This window comes from Triticum aestivum, chromosome 7D (genome assembly GCF_018294505.1).
Source record: "Triticum aestivum cultivar Chinese Spring chromosome 7D, IWGSC CS RefSeq v2.1, whole genome shotgun sequence".
In the NCBI taxonomy this organism is placed as follows: domain Eukaryota; kingdom Viridiplantae; phylum Streptophyta; class Magnoliopsida; order Poales; family Poaceae; genus Triticum; species Triticum aestivum.
The window spans coordinates 56,539,376-56,550,183 of NC_057814.1; positions in this window are offsets into that span (position 1 = coordinate 56,539,376).

Consider the following 10,808-nt stretch of genomic DNA (forward strand, 5'->3'; position numbering starts at 1 on the left):
TAATTTATGCTCCTTGAATTAGTTCATGCAGTGTGTAAAAAAGGTTGCTATTTGTGCCTTTGTTGGCAACTGGTTAAATATTTAGTTGTTGAACAATTGTATGTCCAGTGCTCCTAATGTATCAACAAAAGTGGTGATATTGAGTTGCAAACGGAATTACTACTAGTGTGCAACTACAAAATCTGCTTAAAATTGTGCAAACCAGCAACTTCCTCCATGGAGCAGAGAAAGAAAAAGAGTACTGACCTAGTCCTTGTCGTATCTCAGCAACTTCCTCCATGGGGCGGTGTTGTGCACGCTGGTGACCCAATCATATGCCAGCTTCTTCCTGATGTTGAGTACTTCCTTGGGTTCGTAGTTGGGCAGTTGGCTACCGTTCCACTCGGTGGCGTTAAGCAGTGTGAACAGCCCACACTCATTACTGCGATGGGCAAAAAAGAAAATTTGTCACATAAAATTAAAACCAATAAAGATAATGCACTCTGTGCAACTGCTTATGTTCTACTGTGCAACTGCTTGTGTTCTACTGTGCAACTGCTTGTGTGCCACTGTGCAACTGCTTATGTGCCAGTGTACAACTACTTATGTGCCACTCTGCAACTGGCTAGATAATCCATTAGAAACTCATAAAAATGATAAACAGATTGCAGACTAGTACTGTGTCTTAAAAAACTAAAGATTGCACATGTAGAAAATTTTAAAACTACAAAATGATGGTAAGAAATTGAGAAGAATGCCATGCTTATTTTCTTACTTGCCGAGCTGCTTCGGTACGTCAATGTCAATAATCTGGAAGTGCTCGATGCTGAACTTTGGGTAATGCTTCCTCCATAGCTGGCGTACTGCCCCCGCGATGGTAGAGGCGGTGGTCATCAGCTCAATGTTGTCCAGCATCCTGTTTGAGTCAAGAACTTCGAAGCGTCCGTCCCTCAAATTGACATTGAAGACCCAATAATGCCTCCCTCCCTCCTTATCGGTTACATCAGCGCACTCGAGCACTGGCAGCATGACCTGCAAGCGTGAACGATTTCATACACAAATACAAGCTGTAGCTAAGAAAAACAGTAAAAGACTTGGTTAAGTTAAAAATAGGTTGCAACAAGTATGTGCCAACTAACAGATGTGTCATGTGCAACTGAACATGCTGTGGGTGCCAAGTAAAAGAGATGGATCATGTGGGCATAGCACTCACCAAGTCTTTCTTGTCGAGACGGTTCTTGTAATCAAATTTCTTGTTTATCTCATTCACGTTGTGGATCCCTTGCTGTAAATTCATCTGCAGAGATTATAAAGCATGGCTCAAACTCCTTAGTAGATGAAAGGCCTCCCTCAAATGGTCAACGAAAAAGTGCTACAGAACAAAGATGAGGGTAAAGAAGGTTTTGGAAAAACTTACAGAAAACCTCAGTGGCATAACAACCTTCTTTGACCCTTCTGGTAACTTATCCATGATGTGTAAGATTCCAGTCTCAATAACAATTTTTTACAGCCATTGAACCGGCTTCATCGAATCAACTAACTCCTTTAAAAAAATGTAGAAAGCACCATACCTAATTATCTCAGGGCTGAATTTTTTTTGAAAGCAATAAAAAGACAAGTTAGCTCGAAGGGTCACAGCAGCAAAAAAAGTGCATGAAATTGAAAACAGAATAGTGTGCAACTAAAAGCCCTGTTCTGTGCAACATGCTATGCTTTCTGTGCAACTAAGTGGCTGGTCCTGTGCAACTGAAAAAGATATGTATGTAGGCTGTGGGGAGTTAGTTTACCTGGTAGCTTCATCATTTGCTCCTTCGTGATGCCTGACCCAATACAAGAGGGCAGCGTAAAGCTTGTTCAATGCCTCATTGGAGCTGAAAGTCTTCTTCTTGTTGTAGTCAATGAATGGAGACCTTTGAGATGCTGCGGACCTTATTACCCTCCTCTGTCTTTGTGCAATAGGTGGTCCCGAAGAACTGCTCGTGCCAGCTTCTGGTTCTGCGCATATCGGGGTGTGGCAATTCTCTAGTGATCCAACATCTAGCTCTTGAGCTATTGCCTTGCGAGCATCAGCAGCAGCGCATCCTTCATTCACAGCTGCTGGGTCCAACTCACACTCATCAATACAAATCACACCGGCTTCTACTGTTTCTGCTGCTGGAGCAGGTGCTGGAGCATCACCATCTATGCCGAGGTCAAAAGATGGTGCATCGCAGAACCCGTCACCATGATAAGACTTTGATCTTCGTATGGGTTTAAGGACCAGGGCATCTCCTTGCGGCACAAAAACGGGTGCATCGTTCACTGACTTGGTTCGCAATAGTGTTGTAGTTGGCGGCCTTGGAGGCTTGCACCTACTTATAATGTTGAACACCTCCTCTTGTGTTAATGGTTGCTGAAAGTCAGCTCTTGGTGATGCAGGCTTGCTTGGCTGCTGTGTGCTAGCTCTTGGGGACGGCACTTTGGTAGTAGGATCACCTCCTTTTGGGTTTGGCATTGAAGCATCTCTATGAGTAGGCACCTTGGGGCTTGCAGTTGCAGTGGTGCCTTCCTGAGCAGCTGTGGTGGTCTTGATTGTGACAACGCTGCTAACTGACACATCAGTTGGCACACTGGTATCTGCAGTTGGCATCTTTCCAGTCTGAGTTGGCAGCAACCTAGCAGAACTTGGCACCCCTGCATCAATGGCTGCGGCTCGCAGTTCTCTCTCGTCTCTGAACCCCAAACCTTTTGTGGCATGTTCCCCCTTTGTGCCCCTGGCAAACTTGACAATCTTTTGCTGCTTAGGTGGTTTTGGTGGGACTGTTGAAAGGGGAGTCTTCCCCTTGATCTGCTGAACTCCTGTGATGGTGGTTGGCTCTCTACTCACTACAGTTGGCATATCAGTTTGAAGCACAGCTTCCTTGACCATATTTACTTTAGCGTCTGCACTCATCATCTTCTCCTTGGTTTGAGGCAACTGCAGATTCTTCTTCATTGAAACTGCTTTACGCTTCTGGACCACGTGAGGGTTTGCCATGGATGCTGCCTTGCTCTTGCTGGAGCTTAGGTCTGGGAGCTGCTTCAAATATTCCTTGTATTTTTCCTTTGAATAAACCCAGTCAAGACCCTTTCCTGCTTCCTCCATGTCAATTTGATTCTTTTCAGCATCACTTGATAAGAACAGGCTCTTGTCAATGGCAAAGTTGATCTTCTCACACATATCTTTGTCGCTAAAATCTGGCACATGAAAGGTGGTTGGCAAAGCTGGCTTCAAGTTGCAGAGCTTGAACATATCAATGCTGCCCTGAGACTCTGCTTCATCATTTTTCTTTGACTTTGGCAAATCCTTGTATTTCCAGCAAGTTTTGTCAATCAACATCTGTAGTGTGCTCCTGCTACTCAATGAATTGCTGCTGCTGGCAGGGGTGACAGAAGTGCTAGTCCTCCTGGATGTGTTGCCGCCTGTACCACCAGAACCAGGGGCGTTGCCATCATCATCATCATCGCTGCTGTCGCTGCCTCCATTGGATCCCCCTTTATCATAACCATAACCATCCTCGTCTTCTTCATCGTCGTCTTCTTCCCTCTCACTGCCATCAACTGCTGCGCCTTTGTCTACTCCCCTCTCACTGCCATCAACTGCTGCACCTTTGTCCCCGTCCCCCTCTTTGGCCTCACCTTCTTCTTCCTCCTCCTCTGCCTCACTATCTTCTTCCTTGTCCTCCTCCTCTCATTTGTCCTCTTCTTGTTTGTCCTCCTCCTCCTCCTCCTCCTCTGCATCTTCTTCATTGTCATCCTCATCCTTGTCCTCCTCCTCTGATTTATCCGCATCTGTGTCCTCGTCGTCGTCAACATCTATCGCTGCTTTAATTTCCTCATCTTCTTCTGACTCATCCTCAACAAACTCTTCTTCTTCTTGTATAGTTGACCCCCATCTCTTTCTTTTTGGAGCACGGCGTGACGCCCCGGTTTGCATTGATGGCTGCTGTACGTAAGGATCAATATCCGGTTCCTCATCATCGATCTTGGCAACTGCTTCAATGAAGGTGCCAACCTGTTCAGTTACAGCCTTGCACAGGTCATTGACCACTTTCGCAATCTTTGCCTTTTTCTGCATCAACACAAAAAAAAGATTCAGTACTGATTCAGTTAGAAAAAAAATTAAAAATTAAAATGTCTATAACTGACCATGATGTGATAAGCAAAAACCGACTAATACACACTTTCTGTCCAACTAAAAACATGATTCTAGCCAACTACACATGCACTGTGGCACAAACTAAAAACATGCATTCTGCCAAGTTGATGTCAATGGTTGTAAACGAACACTTTGACTGTCCAAAAGAACATGTGCAACTACAGAAGCTTATATGTGCAACTGAACATACATCACAGCCAACTGAATCATGTATTCTCGCAACTACAAAAGTTATACATGTCCAACTGAACATACATCCCAGCCAAAAAAAATGTTGGTAAGTGGTATAAATTTCTGTATGCAAAACACTAACCTGCGGATTGTAGGTTATTGGTAACTTGGATGCCACGAATGCTTCAGCTTGCAAAATTCCACCAAACAGTGGTGTCTGCTTCGTGCCTCCATACTCCTCTTTAAGCTGATGTAAAAAACAGAAAAAGAAAATAACAAGGTTATCAAAACAGATTTGTGTGTTGAACGAAACCAAACATTATAACCTGTGCAACTACAACAAGATACTGGGGTAGACAATTCGACTATACATATACTCCCTCCGTCCTTCAAAGAGTGTACTTCCAACTTTGTTGGAGGGTCAAACTATCATAAAGGTTGACCGAATTTGTATAAAGATATATCAATGTTTATGAAACCAAATAGGTATATGATGAAAATATATTTTATCATGAATCTAATGCTACTAATTTCATGGCATAAATGTTGGTGCATTATTGTATAAATACGGTCAAACATAAAAAAGTTTGACTTTCCAACAAATTTGGAAGTACACTCTTCAAAGGACGGAGGGAGTATGCAACTGAATAAAGACACAAAAACTGTGCAACCCACATGGCACCTAAAAAAAAGTTTCTACCAACTGATGCCACACATCTGTGCAACAAGATTAGTAAACTATGCAACTTAAAAAAGATGGTGTGCCAATTTAAAATGAACATGTGTGCAGATGCCAAACTTAAAGCTACAAGCTGTGCAACTACATGCATTGTTGTGCCAACTAATGACAGTCTTTTGTGCAATTTCCAAAAAAGTGACCAGACATCAAAAGAACATAAAAAGAAGACACTCATGGAAAAAAACAAAAGAGAACTCACTTGTAATTTGCCGAACACACCAGGAGAGATAGTATCCTTCTTGATCACCTTGGCAATTAGAGTACTATCCCATGCATTCGATCGTATCGCGCAGTTGCTTACTGGGATGTCATGTACGAGCGCATCAAGGTATAGTATCTGCACCAGACCCAACAAAAGAAAAGCCAAGTTCAGTTATTGTTATGAGTATTTCAGCAAACTATAACTGCACAGAAGAACAAAAACAGATGGAAGTGGTCGTTTTCACTAACCATCAAGTGATACAAGCAGCAGCAGACAGTTTGCTTCTCCTGGTCCATGTTCCGGAAAGCTTCGTTAATGTGTTCTGCTACAAAGAGGCAGATGTTTGTGTTCTTGAGCATTTGATGATCTAGCACAAGTCCGTAACACTTTGGGCTGAGCTTCATGGCCGTGGTTGGTGCTAGAAAAGTGTTGAAGGCAACCGCAAGCCAGGCCATAAAGAATGTGTCATCCGTTCTTCCAGCCATATCCTGAATCATCTTGAGCCATGTAGTGATCTGGGGATGAGAATTTCCAGTTATGTTGAAAGCCTGTCTGAATCTCCTAGTGGCATCCTTGTCAACTAAATATCTGACTTTTTGACCCCTGTTTGGGAGATCAAATACCCTCTGAACACTGTCAGCATCGACACGGATCCTTCCCCTTCCTGGGAAAACCATTTCAGAGGTCTGTGGCTGGTAGGACTGCACCAGGAACTTAGTGAGGTCAGCTGGAAGTGTGTCTGATAAGTTCAATAGCCCCCGAACAACCTCGAAACTAGCTCTGACTTCTGTAGTGGGGTTAGAGAGGCGTTGAAATTTGCAAACCGCGCTGGTGATGCCCTTATCCTGCCTGCTTGTGATGGTCGCTCCACATCTTCCCCTGCAGCCACCTCAACTCCTTCACCGCTGGCCTGTTGATGAGAAGATAAAAACATTAAGGAAACATTAAACACAAGAGAAAAAACAAGAACGAAAAAAAACTAGCAATCATCATTTGGATCAGTATTAGAATAAGCTATATATTCATAAAATGGATCATGCCAACTAATATGATGTATTTGTGCAACTAATAAAGCTCATGAGGACAACTGCAAGACTGCCAGTATGCAACCTTAAAAAAATAAGAAAAAATACGAGACCTGGTAACTACAAAAAGTTCTAGCGGATGTGCAACAATAAGAAATGATATTGCAACAAGATAACAGCAACTAAAAAAAGGTTAGCAAGGAACTATACAATAGCTCATAAACACACACAAAAACCACATACCTCAGCATCTGCTGCGGAAGATGCGACAGCTTCTCCAGCAACTGCTGCCTGCACAAAAAAATGACTAGTGATGTCAACTATGAAAGATGCCAACTTGTCAACTACAAGATGCCAACTAATGTCAACTGTATTTAGATCAAGATGACTAGAGATGTCAACTACAAAGGTTGTTATTGACAAACTAAAAACAAAAATAGTGGTGCGAACTGCTGCATAATTTCATCAGCATCTAAAAAGCGAGAAAAACTTATATTCGAGATTTTACTTACTCTAGAAGATGACTCAGCTCCCTTACCAAGTGCTGCACGTCTAGTCCACTTTACAACACGGAACTGATCGGCATCCGAAGAAAAACCTAAAAAACATGAGCATGGGAAAAAACAAAAAAATGTTATATGACCCAAACAAAACCGAAAAATGGACTTGTGTCATCAGCATGCCACTTACCTCAACATCCTCTCCCTGCTCAACACTCCGCGCAGGTCGTGGCTAGCGATTATCAGGACGCTTCGAGTTCTGGCGAAGCGACTGACTTCCAGAACGCTGGTTAAGCAACCAAAAGAAAACATGAAAAAAAGACATTAGCATACATGCATAAGTTGAAAACAACTCAAAAACAGAGAACAAAGTGAAAAAATACATCTCCTTCATTGCCATCTGCATCTCCTCCTATAATAACCATTTTTGCCCTGCGGGAGGAAATACAACAAAAGAAAACATAGTTAGAAGATGCGGAAACAAACTAGAGAAATCATAGAAGGTTGCTTTGATCTGCAGAAAACATGTGGACAACCAACTATAAAACGTGTGGACAACCAACTACTACAGTGATGCAACCAACTAGGCAGTCAACCTTGTGCAAACTGGACAACATATAAACCAACTAAGTTTAACTATGGAAAGTAATAACTAGGCAGAAAATAGTTAACTAAAGGCAACAAGCTCATTATGATAACTTGTGCAACTGGGACAAACAAAAAATGCATAGCCAACAGGAAAAATATATTCAGCAAAACAATTTGGTATAATATATTGGAAATTCGCAATCATTGGTACTGATTTGCACAAATAAGGGTCCCTATTTGCACACATCAGGTGAAAACACATGAACAACCACATCCACAACAAAGACTGCAGATTCGGGTAGACCATATTGAAAAATTGGTAAGCATTCACTATTAGGAAAAGGCCTGCTAGTGGCGCACCTGTTTTGGCTACTAATGGCGCACTACAGTTGCGCCACTAGCATCACGCCATTAGAATTTAATACTAATGGCGCACTCCCTGGTGCGTCATTAGTATCACCCCTGGTGCGCCATTAGTATACCAGATACTAATGACGCACCAGGGAGTGCGCCATTAGTATATCACACGGTGCGCCATTACTATAGTAATGGCGCACCACATAGAAGTGCGCCATTACTAACAATTTTTTTTCAAATTTTTTCAGAATTTTTTTTTTCAATTTTTTTTCGTTTTTTTCTTAATCTCGGGTCACTATGGCTTAATCTCGGGTCAATATGCTTAATCTCAAGTCAAATCACACTAAGTGGTCAAACTTTCCGGAAGGTCACCCATCCTCACACTACTACAGCCCGAGCACGCTTAACTTCGCAGTTCTATCCAACCCCAGCACCACCTCACTTAACAGGCACTTGTTGATATATTTATCATATCAATCCTATTAAACCTTGTTGATGTCTAGGACTTTGTTCATGTTCATGAGTATGATGAAATTTTGAAAAATATTTCAAACTTCCCGGTCATATTACGTATCATTTTTTGAAAAAAAATTCCAAAAAAAAGTTCGAAACCAATTTTTTTTCTGTTACTAGTGCCGCACCTAGCAAATGGTGCGCCACTAGTAAGTTTGAAATTTTTTCCATTTTTTCCCCTCTAGATCTTAAAAGCCCCGTAACATTTTCTGTTAGGTTTTTGAGGATTTTGAAAATGTTTAACGGGGTATCCCCGGTTAAATTCGGATGTAACTTTTCGAATAGATGATTTTTCATATATAAAACTTTTTAATCCGAGTTCGTATGCAAAAGTTATGCCCATTTTACAAATTCCAGAGAGATTTTGCAAATAAAGTCGAAATTCATATTTGTAAATTTTCCCAACAAGTAGACCACATATCACATGGGAAACTTATTTTATTTTATTTTTTTGACATTTCCATCATTTTCTTTTATTTTTTTAAAACTGAAAAGGCGATTTAGTAATGGCGCACCATGGGAGTGGTGCGCCATTACTAGTTCAACTAGTAATGGTGTACCACACACATGGTGCGCCATTACTAGTTTTGAAAAAAAAATTGAAAAAAATTACTAGTGGTGCACCGTGGATGTGGTGCGCCATTACTAGTTTTGAAAAAAAAATTGTTACTAGTGGCGCACCGTGGATGTGGTGCGCCATTAGTATTTGGACACTAATGGTGCACCAACACATGGTGCGCCATTAGTATATAGTAGTGGCGCACCACATGTGTGGTGCGCCATTAATGTCCATATTATCTATAGCCCTTTTCCTAGTAGTGATTGATACTAATTCGCACAATCAAGAGGCCCCAGTTGCACACAGCAGGGGAAAAACACACGAACAACCAGATCCAGCACAAAAGGCTGGCAGAAAAATCAATAGACTATATTAGAAAATTGTCAACCATTGGTACTAATTTACACAAGTGATGATCTCTATTTCCACACAGCCGAATAAAAACACGTGGACCACCACAAGGCTGGCAGATTGGGTACACTATAATGCAAAAAATTGGCAGGCATTGGTTCTAAACTGCACAAACAAAGGTTCCTAGTTGCACATAGCAGCACGAAAACACACAGACCACCAGATCAATCACAAAAGGCTGACAGCATGGATAGAGAAAATTGGGAAATTGGCAAGCATAGGTACTAATTTGCACAGGTAATGGTCTCTAATTGCAAACAAGAGGAGAAAACACATGACCCAGGAGAACCACCACACAAGGCTGGCAGATTGGCTATATTATCTCAAAAATTGTCTACTACTGCTCCTAATTTGCACGCAAGGGGCAACAGAGTTGCACACCGCGAGGGAAAAAACACTCATCAAAAACTCCAGATCCACCACGAGGCTTCAATCCACAGACGAGGCTCTATTGCCGCGAACCACTCATCCTCCCTGAACCACTCATACCGTACGTATATGCATGAGCTCACCCCCTACTGCAACGCAAAAACGACGGGATGAGCACAACCCTAACCCACCCCTGCCAATCCGGCGGTTTCCCAAACGAAGTAGTCCGCGGGGGAGACCTCAACCTCGCCGGAAAATGAGTTCGACCTCCCTAACCCCGACCGCAACCTCGACTTCGACCTCTACCTCGACCTCCCTGACAACGACCGCGACCTCACCGGAAAACGAGCGACCTCACCAGAAAAAAGGAGGGCGGGCGAGTGGAGAAACAAGCAGGGACAAAGACAAGGAGCGCGCGTAGGAGCAGTACCTGTGCCCCCGCGGACGACGACCCTCGCGGCGCGCCCCGCCGTCGACCACAACCCGGTGGATTTGGAACCGCCTCCAAGCACCAACCAACGGCGAAAGCAAAGGGGGAAAGAGGAGGAATGGGCGGCGAGAGGTGGGGGTGGACGGGGCAATGGCACGAAATTCGAAACCTCCGCCCACTACGCACGACGGCTAAAACGCTGGAGAACTGCCTAATCCTCAATGACATGTGGGTCCCACGGCGGTTTATCTCGCGCGGCGCGGCGCAATCGGACCAGGCGACCGGTCCACGCGCGGGTCTGAGCGGCGCGGCCCCACCACCCGACCAGGGGACACCTGGACACGGCGCGCCGTCGATCGGGACGAGATCGAGCGGCTCTCGTTCGGCCGCCCGGTTCGTCTAGTTAGTGCGCGGCCACTTTTTAGATTTTAGGATTAAGTTCTATGGCAGGCCCATCGACATTCTCATTCAACACGAATGCTATTTCTCGCTTATAGCGAGTATATCATCCGTCTCGTCTCAAGGGAGAGCGCATATGGGCCGTCCCTTTAGCGCAGCTCGTCATATCAATGTTCGTTCGCTGATCGTTGTTGTTCACTGTAGTTCGGTCGTGTTGCTCTGCGCTCTGCTCTGGCTTTTCATCCTTTTTCTTTTTTTTCCATCAGTTTGTTTACTTCATTGTTTTCCCTGGTCTTCTTTTCTTTCTATTTTCTTTGTTCTTATTTGTTTCTTTCGCGGTTTTTCAGTGGTTATTTTTTTTGCTTTTCCTTCTTCATTTTTCTTTGTTT